The sequence below is a fragment of the Sinohyriopsis cumingii genome, chromosome 3 (assembly GCF_028554795.1).
Source record: "Sinohyriopsis cumingii isolate HCF-2022 chromosome 3, ASM2855479v2, whole genome shotgun sequence".
Classification (NCBI taxonomy): domain Eukaryota; kingdom Metazoa; phylum Mollusca; class Bivalvia; order Unionida; family Unionidae; genus Sinohyriopsis; species Sinohyriopsis cumingii.
Window position 1 is genome coordinate 120901040 of NC_142963.1, and position 17427 is coordinate 120918466.

At 33.7% G+C, this 17427-nt stretch overlaps 1 pseudogene across 1 annotated transcript; it reads left to right on the plus strand.

Annotated features, from left to right (window-relative positions):
* Nucleotides 1-675: 675 nt before the first annotated feature.
* LOC149803733 (uncharacterized) lies at nucleotides 676-17396 on the plus strand (annotated as a pseudogene). The gene is made up of 9 exons (XR_016420250.1): nucleotides 676-776; nucleotides 3272-3403; nucleotides 3909-4076; nucleotides 4608-4744; nucleotides 5146-5252; nucleotides 5711-5794; nucleotides 6232-6412; nucleotides 6721-6810; nucleotides 13176-17396. The product of XR_016420250.1 is annotated as an uncharacterized LOC149803733 (transcript).
* The last annotated feature ends 31 nt before the right edge of the window (nucleotides 17397-17427 follow it).

Consider the following 17427-nt stretch of genomic DNA (forward strand, 5'->3'; position numbering starts at 1 on the left):
ACAAATCTTGCAGATGCCTTAGATGAAACAAAAGTCACCTACCGAGAGAAGAAGAAAAAAAGACAAGAAAATTGGGCAGCTCTTACTGATGAATTGGTTGAAGTTGGCACAGCAGTGTTGTTTACACCACCTCACAGTCAGTGCATTTGTTGTACGCAAAATCCCGATCAGATTTTTCGCTGCATGGACTGTGGCACATCAGCCGTGTACTGCAGAGAATGCCTTGACATTTGTCATAGTCTGCCACATTTGCACGTGTTTGAAGTGTTTAAAGTAAGCTGTTATTAATTTTTTATGTGTAAGTTTTGTTAGTATCAATTTGTATTGTTTCTTATGAATTGATATTGTTGTCTGTATATTTTACATCTTCAAGATGTTGATATACAGTCCAGGTTATCTTTTTATTAATTACCTTGTTAATCCTCAGATGATCTAGTCAGTTTATGAAAACAGATTTTCACCCAGGGAGTATAACATTGTGCAACATTTGTATATTAATGTGATTTTTTCATTCTTTTTATTTTCTTTTACATTATTTTTCTTCACTAGTTATATTAAAAGTATTAATTTTATTTACAAAAGATTTTTTTATTGTATAGAGATTATGCCACAGGAGGGAATATATATTTTTCAAATGAGAAGTAACCAGCATTTTCTTGTTTTTCAGAATGGTACATTTGTTTGTGTGGACACAGATACACCAGTGTGGAGAAGGCCAGATAACCGTGTATGTCAAACCATCTATTGTCAGCAGATTGTAGTAATGGATGAACATGGTTAGTATACATTTATCCTCTTTAATATACACAAATTAAAAATGGTCCAAAATCATTTCTAAACAGAAATTTACAAACTGCTTCTGGGGGCCCGAGTGGCCGAGTGGTCTAAAGCACTCTCCGTTATGGATCACTGCCATCTCACCTCTGCCTGCGTGTGTTCAAGTCTCGGATACAGCCAGAGTCGGTATGTGAGAAAGCTTGCCAGTAGCTTCTCGTGGGTTGGTGTTTCTTTCCGGGGTTTTCCTGGGTTTTTCCTCCACCATTAATACTGGCCTCCATGTATAGCCTATCGTGTGCTGAAAAATGGCGTTAAACACTACAAGAACAACAACAACAAACTGCTTCTGATAAATCACCTAACTTGTTTGACCAAATTTGAGGAAGAAAACCATCCTGGAATGGCTACATGATACTTATGATAAGAAATTTGGATCTGATATGTACATCACTACTACATGCGGAAACAAAATTCAATTCTTCTTGCAAACTGGTCAGCCAAGTTTAAAATTTTTAAGAGGAAACCTTTTTCATTATTAGGCTTCTTAAGTTTGCACTAATGATACTAATCAGCCATTGATAATGACTTTGCTGCTTTCAGGTAATGTTCTTTTGTTACACGTTCATTTTTCCAATAAGCACTTTTCTTTTAACAGGCAGACAGCACAAGCGTATCATTGAATTATGTGGGTACGAGTCTGTGGCAGTTACAATGATCCGTAGTTATCTCTGGCCTTCCTCACCTAAGAATCCCATTGTAGGTTTCCACATAGGACTTCTTGAGTGGATGACAGCACTGTTGCTGGAATGTCATGTGTCTACCAAAGGTTTCTGAGAAGCTTTAAAGGCCAAATTGTCCAAGCATCATAAAGGATTGGTTGATTCAGAAGTAATGCATTCAGTTCTTGTCTTTTTCATAATTATTCCATTTTTGTGTTTATATTCTTTCTTGAAAACAGTTGTTAAATATTTATATATAAAATGAAAAATTATTACTTTAGTGGTTTGTAAATTCATGTTTTTGTAATGAGTTCTGTTGTTTCCAGCGAAAATTAATTTTTTTGTGGTTTTCAATTTGTGGCATGTAGCAACTGTACATCGACATAAAATTTAGATCTTACAGAATATTCTTACAAGTATCCAGTTCACCCAGATTTTATAACCCATGGTTTTTGCCATAATTAGCACTCTGGATTTGTTGAATATTTGACAGACTTGGTCACATTATTCTGTGAAAGCATTTACACATCGTGTATGGATATATAATTTGGTGTTCTACATTTCCAAAGTTGTTGTATTCTGCTCATTGGTTCAGTTTCACATAATGTGATTTGATCATGTGAGTCAGTTTAAAATAGAAATAACTGAAGACCTGCATCCTGTTTCTAAAATAAATATTTCTGATAATTTTAATTTTGTTGCATCTTTGTAAATGTTGTTTTGTAATCCACATGCTTTACAATGATACTAATACCCTTTGCCTGTCCGTTTTTGGGGCCCCAGGTGGCCAAATGGTCTAAATCACTCTCCATTACAGATCACTGCAATCTCACCCCTGTCTGCGTGGGTTTGAGTCAGTGGCTCAGCAAATATTGGTACATGTATGTGAGAAAGCTTCCCAGTAGCTTCCCATCGGTCGATGGCTCTTTGGGTTTTTTCCCATTTCTTCCTCCACCAGTTATACTGGCTGCCATGTATAGCCTATCTGGTGCTGAGAAATGGCGTTAAACCCCACAACAATAATAACAACTGTCTGTTTTGTTGATCTACCTATCAACAGATTTTTTCTCTTCAAAACTGCTAGGTGACATTTCACAAAACTTAGTATGTTTTATGATCTTTTCCACAAAGTAAATATCATTTCAAAGAGGGTTCGAGTTTTGCAATCACCCCATGGGAGAGAAAAAAAATGTTCTGTCACAAATATTGGAATTCGATTTGTATTGTTATGTCAATTTTCATAATATTTAGGTATAGATTATGTTATAACAGGAAGATGCACCATGTGTGTGACACATATTCCATTCCATTTTTTGGGGTAATCACAATGTCTTGTTTTACAATGGACAAAGAAATAAACTGTATCCATGATAAACAAAATTCTGAAAGTTAGTAGCTATTTGGCAAAGTATCCAGTATGTATATTTTAACTATCTCAGTTGGTCACATTGCCTTATCTTTTATCAAACAGTTGAAACAAGCTTTTATATGAAGTTTTGTGTTTACAAGATTCGGTTTCATGTGAAGTTGACACATTAAACCAAGAAATATATTTAGATGCTTTCATTTATAAAATCTGTTGAAATTTTGGGAGGGAAGCGTTAGGGACAAAAAATTCCATCTCTACAGGAGATGTCAGTTTACTTATGTGCTGTGAGTTATCAGTAATATTTATTATATAAAAATTGTATGCCCTTCTGTTAGATACAGTATAACGTTTTAAATGAATCAAACTTGTTATTTATATTCTTGTTTTTTTGTTGTTTATTTTCCAGTTTAAAGACGTTTATAAAATTTTAATGAATGAATGCCTGGTGCAGTATCGAAATTTTAGGTACAGGATCAGTCACCCCATACATCTTTGTGAAGAAATTGATTCTGGAACCCAGTGCCAAGCATGCTTTGAGGTAACAGCTGCTTTAAGAAGCCAATGGATGAATATATATATATATATATATATATATATATATATATATATATATATATATTACATTATTCCTAGTATTGTAGACTGCAGTTTCTCATTATGTTTGTATATATCATCTGACAGGTATATAAATTTCCTTTGGATACAGTAAGATATGCAACCAGCTCTTTTATGCATAAAAAATACAGTTTCCTACTTGATATATAAAAATAAATTTATGCAAAATATTAAGCATGCACATTTCCATCTGGCGCTTGTTGTTTGATGTTGTTCATTGTAAAGTCTGATAGAAGTCTTCATTGCATGACAGCTCTGACATTGAAAGTTAACTGTTGTATGATATTGTTTTATTTGTTCATATATTGATGGGTATAAGGAATTGGATTTTTAAATAAGTCAATAATGAGAGGCTTTTTGTAACATAATTTTGACCATACAGATGTACCACAACATTTCTTATAACTCATTTTCAATTTCATTTTCAGAATCCACAAAAGATTATTTCTTTTGATGCAGATTTCCAGTTGGTCAGAAAGATTTCATCGGGAGCTGAGGCAGGAAAGCCTAAACATGATGGTCATTTCTTTCTTGATCAGGATGAAGTTGATAAATTCATGGATGGCTACTCCACAGAAAAGACAAAGAATATGCAGGTAAAAGGCAGTTCACAATGTAAGAAGAGTTTTAACTACTTGATTCTATACTTTATATACTATTTTCCTCAATTCAAGACAGTTTCATTAATTTACTCATATTTTTGTGAAGCTATTATCTTTTTAGATGCTTTTTGTTTACCGTTGCCTGCCCAGTGCCATCAGATGACAGATACATTAATTTATTACCACATCCCCATCCACTACAGATGGTTACCTTAATAAGTACCATGTATGCTTAATTTCCACCTAATAGTTTAGAAGGTCATATATATGCAGTTTTGGAGACAAAATGTTAGTTTACATACAGCTAATGCTTGAGTGAAAATCTTGTACATCATGAGTCTTATAACAACTTCTGTTCTCGTGCATTAGCATTTAATAATTTAACATCTAGCTGCTTTGCATAAAGATGAAGGATTCTGACCTAAGTTTATTAAGTCACTGCATATTTACCATTAAATTTTGCGTCACCTTCTGGACTCTTGATGTAGTTATTTTATTTTGCAAGTTTCAGTTTGTTTATTTCAGGAATGTAGTGAGTTTCAAGCTGGCAGTGCCCTAAGATCCAAAGCAAAGAACAAGAAACTTGATGAAACTGCTCTGTTTGGTTCTGCCTGTCGTCATGAATTCCCACACTATTTTTTCAGCCTGAAACATGGTGAAAGGTATGCAATTGTTTTTTTATCAAAAGTCTTAATAATTTAGTATCAACAATATCATTTGGGTAAATATTTGTTGTGCAAAGTTTTATTTTCCCATCTTTGAAAATTGGTTAATGATTTAATAAAGTTTCTCTCCTCAAGGAATGCAACTTCATTAAAGATTTTTTACATAGTTGAATGAAATATCTTTATGGCTCAGTTATTTCAATCAATTTTACATTTATTCGTAATTGGTCAATTACAATATTGTAATGATTATTTGTTTTGAACAGCATTGAGATTCATTAATAGTAACTTCTTGTTACTGGCAAACAGTCCTTTTACAACTAAAGTTTGGTATACTTATACAATAGATTTTTTTTCTTAATATGATCATGTATGTTTGAATTTCAATTTTATTACAGAATTGGTTATTCAGTGTACCTGCTTGAAAAAATTAGTTGCAGAAAACAAGGACAGTCAAATGCACATATTGTATGATATAGCTTGTCTCCTGGAAACCCACCTGAAGGTACTTGTCTACCCTGTCTATTATGTGGGTGAATTTCTTCCGACTTGGTTGTGTATGTGGCCATGTCGTATTTCATGCAGTAATTCAGCAATTTTGCTCTTTTGATTCTCTCTCATTTCCTGATTGTTGTACAATACATATCTTCCTTTAATCATTTTAATGTATTAATTAAAAACACTTCTTGTTTATAATTAATTTTAGGTTGGGTATTTGATGTCAGATAATCTATCAATAGATTGAGGTGTGAAGCATAGCTGACACCTCATTACCACTTTGTGAAAGTGTTGTCATTTTGTTTTTGGCCTCACTGTTATTTATGTGTTCAATAATTTCTATGATAGTGTTGTTTCTAATCATTTTCAGCTTGCGATTTTGTTCTTCAGGTGCATTCTATTAGCATGGCTATCATTGTGATATTGTAACATTTTTTGCAATTTAATTTCATTGTTTATTTTTAGAAAAAAGAATGTACTGATGTGTTGGATGCAGTGAAACTAGTTATCCCAATATTTCATTGCTATGGACACAAAATGGCTTGCCAGGTTTGTTTTCCCTTTACCAGTAAAAACATAATGAAATATATCTTCATATACCTTTTGAAATGTTTTTAATTGTTTATTGTTCCAATATCAAATGCCTGTCTTTTTTAATGAAAATTTTATATGATGATGTAGACGGTGTATGCACCAAAGTTGTAATGGCAAAGGAAATCTTCTTGCTACTGGCATTTGTAAAAATGTTGCAGTTTGTTTCAGATAGCTGTATTTTAAAGATCATGAAAAACTTTATTTAAGATCAGTTTTAATTAAATGGCATTTGTAATTACTGCAGTTCTCAAGAATTTACATTCACTTTATTAACAGATTCTTTTGAAAGAACATTACCATGTAAAGGGAATACAAAATCTTGTGTATTAATGTTTCAGCTGTTTTTTTTTTTAAATTCAGTTTTGTCATGTACATTTTCCCCATTTTTGTAGGTTTTGTACAACCCAAGGCGAACACTTGGATTAGGACTGACTGATGGGGAGTGCTTGGAGTGCCTTTGGGCATACTTAGGGAAATTTAAAAGCATTTCCAAGGAGATGACTCCAGAAAATCGTGTTGATCTGCTTGTTGATGGCCTTATGCATTATGGAGATAAAATTAAAAGAAAACAAGGTACATGTAGTCTCTGCATATGCAGTTTTTGCAGGTAAGAAAATATGTCATTACCATCTAATTGTGCCATTAACAGATTAGGTTTTATCAAACATAATGTTAATTATATTTAAAATTCCTTGCCATCTTTTTGTTGTATTAATGTATACATACATTAAGACCTGTCCTAACATGCAAATCCTGGGGTGAATAGATTTGACTGGTTGAAAATTAATATAGTACGTCTAAAGAAAAACGCAGATTTCACATTCATTACAGAAATTATATACACAAACACACACAGTAATTATCATCTTACCGATTTTCAGGCAAAACCTTTGCAGAGAGGTTGAAGAAAGCAGAAGCGCTGAAAGTCAACACCAACAGAATGCTTCAAGAAACTCTAGGAAATATTTCAGGTTTTTTTAATCATTAATTCTTTCTTATGTATATTTTGAACCATTATTCAATTTTTTTTAATTAAGATTTTCAACTTGTGCTTGTTTTTGTCTTTTGATATATTATTTTCAATAGAACATCCATGCATGTTAGCCTGTAACAACTTTGCTGGCATTTGTTAAAATGATGCCGACCTGATAAAATCATGAACTAACAATTGAATAACATATTTTGAAGTGATTTTCATGAAATCTGCAAGAAGTCTAATGCTAAATCTTTCATAATTGATTAATTAAGCTGACACTATACATATTTTAGTCATCTCTGGTGGACACTGTATTTCTTGTTTGCCTTACTATTAAAAAAATTGGAAATGTCTTTCAAAATTACAGCAAAATATCAAATCATTTTCGAATCAAACACAATTTCAGATCAAACCATTGACTTTGTATAAGCATTGTTATTTAATTGCGAGCAATGGATATAATGCTTTCAGTTTATTTTTATAAGTAGTGTTGCTCATGGAGGTGCATGGTATTACCAGTAGAGCAGTTTCCTCATGATATTTTGTTCCAGCTGTACATACCACATTATGTTTCCACTAAATGATACATGCCAACCATTACACTTTTGGCATAATAATAATAATAATAATGACCTTATTTAAAGAGGGTAACACAATTAGCTAAAAACTAATCTACCTTGAGGCCCTCATACAAAGGAATTCATTTATTTAAGCTGCATCTCTGAAGCCACTGGATATATTGGGTTTGGAAGAAAGAAAGAGTGGGCATTTCTAATCTCAGCTGGAATACTATTCCAGAGCAGAGTTCCAGAGTATTGGAAACTTTTTTTAAATAACTCCTTATTTGGTTTGGGAATTTTATACTGTTTGGTTGACATGGATCGCAGGTGGGGAGTATTACCAGGTAGCCTATACGGGAATAGTGATTGTAAATATTCAGGAGCACTATTCTGAGATATCCTGTACATTAATTTGGCTTTTCTCAAACAGATTCGGTCTTTAATAGGTAATATTTTTAACCTACCAGCTAAACTTTCCTTGCTTTCTTTCTGGATTGATATTAGCCCAAATGCTCTTTTTTGAAGATGTGCCAGCTTTGCTATGTTTTTATCATTTGAATTACCCCATACTGTACTACAGTAGTCCAAATAGGGTTGTATGTAACTGTTATAAAATAGTTTCCTGTGCCTTTCAGGGAGAAAATGTCTTATCCTACTGAGAAGCCATAAACTTGAATTGACTTTTTTACTGGTATGTTTGATATGTTCAGTCCATGATAGGTTATTATCTACCAGAACACCAAGTAGCCTATCATGACAGACTATTTGCAGATTTGTATCCTTCCATGTCAGACATAGTTCATCACTATCAAGATTTGTCCTTCTTTGCCATGTTGAGATAAGTAATATTTTAGTTTTACCAGTATTTACCACCATGCCATTACATGTGCACCAGTTTTCCAGTTTGTTTAGGGCATTCTGTAAAGAAATTTCGAGCTCATGCTTTGTGTTTTGGATGTCTGACAATGTTGTGTCATCTGCATAGAGATCTGTAGATGTTATTGAGTCTCTTAGTAAAAGTGGTAGGTCATTAATAAATAAAATGAATAGTAGTGGACCTAGAATTGAGCCTTGTGGTACTCCATATCTAATTGTTTCAGGTTCAGACAGAACGTTATTTATGTAAACATGTTGTGTTCTCTCATTTAAGTACGAAGTAAACCATCTAATTGTTCTTTCATCACACTGGTAGATTTTCAGTTTCTTCAAAAGGATTTCATGATCCACCATGTCAAAAGCTTTCCTGAAATCTACAAATACAGTTCCTATTATTCTACCTTGGTCAAGTGCTTGAAGCCATTTATCAGTTAGGGAGATCAAGGCAGTCTCACAGGAATGGTTCTGTCTAAAGCCTGATTGATTAGGGTGTAACAGCAAGTGTTTGGTTAAATATGACATGAATGAGTCATGGACATGTTTTTCAATCAATTTTGACAAGTTTGGTAGTATTGAAATTGGTCGGTAGTTATCAGCATCATCCTTAGAACCAGATTTGTGAATAGGAGTTACTTTTGCAGTTTTCCATATTTTGGGGACAGATGAGGTTGCAATACTTAAATTAATTATGAATGTTATGCTATCTACAATAGCAAAGGCAGAAGATTTAATGAGTCGTGGACCAATCTGATCAAGTCCTGTAGCTTTCTTGGTATCAAGTTCACTGAGACAATTTTTAACAAAGTTTTTTGACACTGGTGGGATAGAGAAACATACCTCCTTTGAGATTTTACTGCTGCAGAACTTTTTCAGTTCATTAAAGTTGTTTTCTATCACTGGCTCTTTTAACTTTGTGGTAATGTTGATGAAAAAATCATTGAAAACATTTGCAATGTCAGTTTCATCAGTGACTATGGTGTCATTTACCAGAAGTGAGTGAATTTTATTTGTCTGTTTTATGTGCGTTCCTCCAGTGAGTTCATTGAAGACTTTCCAAATGGAGTTTGTGTTGCTCTTTTTGTTTTCAAGCAATGATTGATAATAAGTTTTTTTAGCTTTTTTGATCATACTTGTTATTTTATTTCTCCATACTTTATATTGTGCATGGTTTTCCATAGCCTTGAATTTGTCTCGTGTTTTCATAGCATCTAGGATTTCAGTAGTAAGCCAATTAGGTTGAATATCAGTCTTTACTCGATGTACTTTCAGTGGTGCATGCTTAGATACTACATCCATAAACAAGTCAGTCCACACCCTCATGGCTTCATCTATGTCATCCAAATTTTGGATCATACTCCATGGAACTTTATATAGGTCATTGAGAAATTGTTCTTCATTAAAAGTTTTGAACGATCTGTAAGTGATCGTTTTATGTGTATTTTTCTTATTTTTCTTGCATTTAACCTTTCTTGTCAAAAAAGTAGGATAGTGGTCACTAAGACCAACATTCGGTACGTTAACACAAGCCACATTGTCTGGTAGGTTAGTATAAATGTGATCAATAAGAGTGCTTGATTTTTCTGTTACCCTTGTAGGCTCATTTACCAGCTGGTCTAGGCCTAATGATTCAATAAATTCCATCCAGTTGTTCCTTATTTGAGTATTGAGAACGTCCTTATTTATATCTCCGAGTATATATGTTTCTTTCTCCTGTGCTAGAACATTTTCTATTTGTTTCAAAAAGTTACCATTCCAAAATGCTTTGGAGGAAGGTGGTCTATAAATGAAACCAGCTAGGAAAGATTTTGCATTATTTTGAAAGATTTCCACCCAGATACTCTCAATTTCATGTGACTCCAAGTCAAGTCGCCTTTTTACATTTACATCTTCCTTAATGTATACAACAAGACCCCCCCCCCCTTGCCATCTCTCTGTCCCTACGAAATGGTTTATTGTAGCCTTGACAGTGAAATAGATCATCATTGTGGTTAGCATTTAATTTGGTTTCAGTGAGTCCTAAAACATGTATATTATTTTCCATGGAAGACAACATTAACTTAATCTGGTCTATCTTTCCCACTATACCTTGTACATTTAAGTGACCTATGTTAAAACCTTTTGTATTTAGTTTCATATCAATTACATGTATGTCATCATGCAATGGGGTACTCACTGAGATTGTCTCCATACTACTTTTATCATTCTGACATCCTATTTCTATATTTCAATGTTCATATATATTAGCATCTTCAAAGTCACATACAAACCCTGAAAATCCATTTACATTTGCATCTACAATAGTGTCCATTGAATAGTTAGAGTCAAGAGTCCCACTGGGTACATTTAGTTTTTTTGTAAATGAAGCGTTGGCATTCTCCTCTTTGCCAGCTTCCTAATATGTATACATTGATGGACAAAGTCTTTGTTTGTGTCCATATTTATGGCACCTAAAACACTCGATCTGTTTGCCATGATGGCATACCTGTGTCATGTGCCCAGTTTCTCCACAGTTGAGACAACACTCTTCATTAAAGTGCTTGAAAATAGGGGCATACATGTTAATATTTCTCAGTAGCTGAGAGGTTCCTTTTCTGCTTAGATGAATTTTGTCTCTGTGATAGAGACTAAGGTTGACATCCTGATTCTGAATGAAGAAAGATTTGTATTGTGGAATGTACTGTAGGTTGAAATCTTCACATAAGTCAATTATCAGATCATTTATTTCTTTGGCCTTGGTGTCCACACGAGGAGGTAGTCCTGATATCATTAATTTACATGTATTTGGGCTGCAATATCTAGCAGCATACAATAAACTTTCAAAATCTGTTTTGAGTTGATTTAGTGACCTTCCCTCACAGGCATCATTACCACCTACTAAAATAATAATTTGCTTGTATTTGGTTAGGTCACTGTTCATTATTCTGTCAGTGATGTTGTTGATTTTTGCACCTCTTAAAGTCTGTACATCTGTTTTAAAAAGTCTCCTTGGTATTATACTTTTCAAAATTGAGGAGCCAATTATTAGAGTCCTATCTTTCCTGGCTTGTGATGTCGTGTGTTGGACTCTGGATTGTATTTCAGACACATATCTTGGAGGAAGGGGTGCTGAAATTGGTGTTTCAGTTGTGTGAACTACTTGTGTTGATTCTGACACATTTGTCTGAGCACTGGGAAATGCAGTTGTTGGTGAAGGTAACAGACTTGTTTGAACTGCGGGCCATGGATGTACACTTATTGCTGTTGCAGGTGTGTCACATGACTGAGAGGGGGATACTGTTGTCTGCAATGCAGGATTACTTTGGGCATCAGTTTTTATTTGCATGGTCATTTTACATTTTCTTTTGGCTGGTACTGGGATTGTCTGTGTCTGAGCATCTGATACTGTTGATATTTGGGAGTCTGTCTGAATTGCTGTTTCACTTGAGGTTACTTGCTCATTAACCTTTCCCTGTGCTGATTTAATAGCATGTAACTGTAGTTTTAATTCTTCGATTTGGGTCTCCAATTTCCTAATTGTTTTTTGATGTACACACATGAAGAAATCATTAAGGCTGTGGTCATGATTTATGGAGCGTGTAATTGCCTGACACTCTGGAGGGGTGTTAATTTTATTGCCTGAGTCATTTAGGTCAAAGACTTTAGGAACTGTTTCATGTTTGGTACTACATCTAGTTACTGGTGTAGATGTCAGCATATAAATGCCTTTAGCATGGGTGTTCTCATCCTGTCTACATTTACAGATAATATGATCTAACCATGTGAGACTGTTCAGGCCCTGTATATGTAAGACACATGTTGTTTTATACAGTGTCGCTGTCACAGTGTTTTTCACTTGTGTTCTGTAGATAATACCATTATGCTTTTCATTATGCTTTTCTGTAGATAATACCATTATGCTTTTCATTATGCTTTTCTCACCAGATTACATTTTATGTTAGCCTGTATATGAATTGTGCTTTTTTGGCATACAAAAATGACCAATAAAAAGTTCTTTTGTAATTTTTATTATCATTTCTTTGATTCCACTCATACACTGGAGATTATTCTTGAAAAGATGACTGCTGTGTAAGAATAGTGCAAGAGTAGTTTCCTTATTCGCTATTTAGAGCAGCTGTATATGACCCATTTCCAAGAAACAGACTGGTTTCTTCAAATATGAACATTGCATCACAGATTCATTAAATTGACAAGCTAGTTATTTAGTGGACCTGTCTATACTTTTAATGGTGCCATATGTTAAGCATTTATGGTGTGAGTCGTTATATGATAGAAAATATTAGAGCAGTTATCATCAAGAAGGAATGTACAGAAATTGCAAAGTAATCTTGTTACTGAAAGAAAGTAATGATATTTTTCACTTATGTTAATTTGTTAAAAGTACATGCATAATTCTAAGATTGGGGCATTGGTGTTGGCATCAGATTCCAGTTTCCCTGCCAATTGTATCATTATCATCACTAGTGGAGTGTATGCTTCAGTGTCAGCACTTCCCATTTTTATGCACAAGCACTCAGTTGTTATAACAGTATCATTTACAGGGTGTAGCAAATAGTGTAAGCAGACTCATTCATATGATAGACTGATCATTTGATATTTTTGGATGGTAAGCAGGGATTGTTCTGAAGAACATTCTGTGCCCCAAATAGCATTAAAAAATGTACTCTGATTTCTTGAGGTAAAAGAAAAAAATCAAAGTTCGAAAGAAAATCCCAAGACCTACCTTCAAACAATTTAAATGGTCAATTGTGGTATACCACAGTACAAAGTTATGTGTAGCATCCATTGTGGCTCCATGTTAGTGTAATATAGAAATTTGCGTTGCATGCATTACTTGACCGCTTTTTGCTTATTGTGAATTTATTTTCATGTGTATCACTTTTTCTGGCTTTGCAGAAATAATTTCATTGTCACTGTCTTTTTAAAGGTGTGTCAACAGATGACATTAGAAGATGGTCAGTGGTGGATAAAAATCGATTTTCCACAGGCAGCTCTCTTGCAAGAAGTGAAAGCAAGGCATGCCTGCACATCATTCATTGAGTTTGGTTTAAGAGATGATAGCATCCCTATGTATATAGGTCAGGTAGAATTCATATCTCTAAAATTTCATCTTTGCCCATTTTAATTTCTTTTTGCTTTGCTTCAGATCTGAATTTCAGTTTGGAGTGGAAAGAAATCATTGTTAATAAGAATCGGTCATCATCCAATATAGTGACTGTGCTAAAATATATTTGACTGGAGGTGTTTTTGCCTTGTTTCTAATGAAGTTCATCAATAAAATACCTTTAAACTACTCATTTTCAATTGCTCTGAATCAATTATATTTTACTGTAACATCAGTAATGTATGTTATTAAATCTATGATTTTTTCCATCTCCAATTATTATAGGTGACTTCACCATGTCAGCTGCAATTGCACAAGCAATATGTTTAATTTATGCTTTATAATAAATTTCAGGAACCGCTTACCCAATTAGAGACATATGCTATCAGTTTGAAGAAATACTACCATTTAAGGCAAGTTGTTCATCTCTTATAACTGATACCTTTTGTTAATTATACATACAAAACTTCATACAGTAGCTTGTCCTTAAACCTGAAATGGTGCTATGAATAATGTGCCAGTGTTGCCCTAAACAATAATATTTTCTTTAATTATTTTATAATTTCTTTGAAAGGAAAGACTTCACATAAATTTCAATTATATTTCAATATAAATCAAGTCAGTATTATTTTTATATATACTCTTTCAGTCAGTCTTCACTGGGAGTTGCTGATCCACTAGTTAAAGAGAACATCAGGAAGAAAATATCTGGGTAAATATGTTTCATTTTCATTATGTCTCAAGTCACTCAGCCATTTACTACTGTATGTATGGTTCAAGGCATTGTTGTACAGGCAGTGTCTTTTACTGCACAGGTGCATCTTGTCAGCATCATAGTTTGAGAATGTAGTATATTTCAAAATTAAAGCTGTAATTTTATGACTGAGGTCAAACCTGCCTGTTGTCACTAAACTACCAACAAATAAAAAAGATGCAGTGATCACATTGAATAATATATAATATGTTTTTGTTGATTGTTTCAAGTTAATAATTGCAGAGATGCATATTTACTTCAGCCTATTCATTTTGGCAGGATGACTAGAAATCGTCTGGATCAGCTACAATAGAACAACCTCATGCATAGTTTGCGAGGCAGTTTTGGATGGCTTAAATTGGTCATTCTATAGTTTCTGTGCATCAGAGTAGTTTCAAAAACTTAGACTGAAATAGGTTTTTCAAAACAGTTTAATCAATTATCATATTTTTCTACACACAAATGCACACCCAAAACTTTTTCAAGTTGATGGGTAGGTATGGTGGCAGTATTTCAGAAATGGCCTAAAAGTGGGGTTGTTTAGAAACTGGTTGCAAATGTCAATGCCTGTTTCATGTTAATTCAACATATTCAGATTCATAGCTTTATTACAGCATGTGATTCATGAATTTATTCATTTGTGCATTTTAATTCACTTTCCATAGTTTCCTTATTAGCTACAATTAAAGTGTCCACACTTTTTATGATATAGTTACAACAAACTATGATATAATCAGACCAAAGTGAGAGAGTCAAAGTATTTAATGTTGAAAAAAGTGAATATTTGTTGCAGAAATGAATAAATCCATGACTCTTGCACCTGTGGTCATTATCAGACTCCCCCCCCCCCATCTTTCATACTGTGATTTTTAAATCCTCACGATTGGGTTACCATTACTTGTTAAAATGTATTTTAGTTACTTGAGTCACTGATGTTTCTCCAGTCTGTATGCTACTTAAGAAGTAAATGCAGCATTTTGATAACTATTTAATCTTCTATTTGTTTCATTTTCTTTCAGTGATCATTGGCTCTTGGAACTAAGCATATCATTTTTGGGAGGGGAGTGATTTGTATTATTTGTATCTAAAAAGTCTGTTATACCCTAAATACATCAGGAGATACGCCTTACATTGTAGGACTAGTATTGATGCAATATAGTACTAATATTAAATGGCCGGATCGGGTGGGTGAGTGTCAAGACTTGCAGCCGGCCCCAAAAATAATAAACCAACCACAAAAACGAAGTTACTTGTCACTTGCAATTTTACCATAGCTGTATTCTTGCACATGCTTATTGGATATTGTGCACACTGTTAGTTTAGTCCTACTAGCTATGATATTGTAGCCTCAACTTGATTTGTTGTGGTTGACCACAAGGTTTTAGAAAGGGTACTAATATTAGTATTATATTCCTACATGTAAGACCTCAACGCTGATATGTTGTGTGCAGCATAGCACTCTAAACAAAAACAACATGTGCTATGTCTTGCATTGTAGGACTAGATCATAATAAGAAGATCCTTGATAGAACGCAATACCTGCTAGACCAAGAATGAGTTCTATTTGTGCTTGAGTTTTCAGCATTTGACTCTTAATGTGTCACGAATTAAAAATTTTACCAATGGATAAACAGGTGTTAGGTTCTGACAGGGATTACTACTAAAAAGGTGAGTGTTCTGAAGGATTTAATGCTATAGGTCAATAGTAGATTAATTTAACTTAACAACCAGATACAAAGGTGGATCAAAATAAATGTAGTAATTGCTAACAAGTGGCCAATAGTCCAACAGAGCAGGATGCTCAAAACTCCAGCACAGATAGTGCCAAGTGGAGACCCACTTGCTGCAGTTGTTGCCAAAACCTCATGCAAGCTAACGTGGTATGTCCATTCATAGGTTCGCTGCAAGTATACAGAATTGTCTGTTACAATGCTGCATGTATTATCATATTGAAATTATACAGGCAAATCAGCGGTCGTTTTCTATTATCGTTTATTACTGATAATAAGTAGAACTAAACTTATTCCTGGCAATAAGGAAGAATGTTCTGATGATTTTAATATCATGACCTTTGGTCAAATGTTTTGGGATGCTCAGCATGGGTTTTCATTAACCTCAGTTGCATAAGTATCAAATTCAAATTTAGAAATATTTGCCAAAGCATATATTTTATGCAAAGCAGAGTAGACTATACCTGATTTATCTTTAAAATGATAGCATTTTTAATATGATTCTTTGAAGCAACATTTGCAGAGGAACTCTCATGTACATTTGTGTATATACTGCCCCATACAAAACTACTAAATGCCCCAACATGTCTTTTAGAATTCTCTCTAATTTTGGATCAAAGCATCAGTTTAACTATTTTAAGATTCTGAAGTTATTTTGTGCCAAATCAAAATATTTGGTTGTCTTGACATTTATTTACACAGCACATTATTAAAATATGTTCATGTTGTAATGAAACAGCCTTATCAAAACATACTTTGTTATACATTATAACAAGAGTCAGTTCTATTGCTCACATGATGAACATTATACCACTCCTAGGATGATAGATACCCTCTTTAGATCTGGTACTTATGACCAGGTAGAATTTTTTTAACCAAAGTCTTAAATAGGATATTTAAATTACCATGACCATGTCTGATGTTACAAGGTAGGGTTGAAGTGCATTGACTTGAATGGTACTGTAGAAATAATGTAAATTCATGAATGTTGGCTGTCCACTGTTAGGTAGATAAGAAAACTTGTTACCACATACCTCACTGGAGAGTTCAGCATTTATTAGTCTGTGCATACAATGAAAGACTATACTAGAAATACATAAATGCATGGCCTGTAATATTTTGAACAGCATTATTCCTTGTTTTGTGTTCTAATTTCAGTACAGAAAAACTTTATTTTGTGATAAGATTGTGTGAATTTTAGGTACTTTAGAAAGTAACGATCTTTAATTTACCTTAATTATTTTTCACCATATTCCATGTACTGTTTAAGCTCATTTGATAATAAATCATAATGAAACTGAAAAATACCAGATCCAAAAATATTTGACCACCTCTTACTAATTTTCGCATTTTTCAGTCTCTCACTGACAGTTGCCAAAAGGATAATTTTGATATCACACACAGTTGAAGATCCAAATCCTTCAACAAGGTTGCAGAATTTAATATCACTAAGTCCAAAATTTTCTATTTAATCAAGATGTTCAAATGACCTTAACACTGACAGAGTCAGAGGAAGAGTAGAGGTGAATGGCTATTAAAGGTCTTACCTGATTCCACAGTATGAGAGTTATCAACCCAAATGTATGAGAAT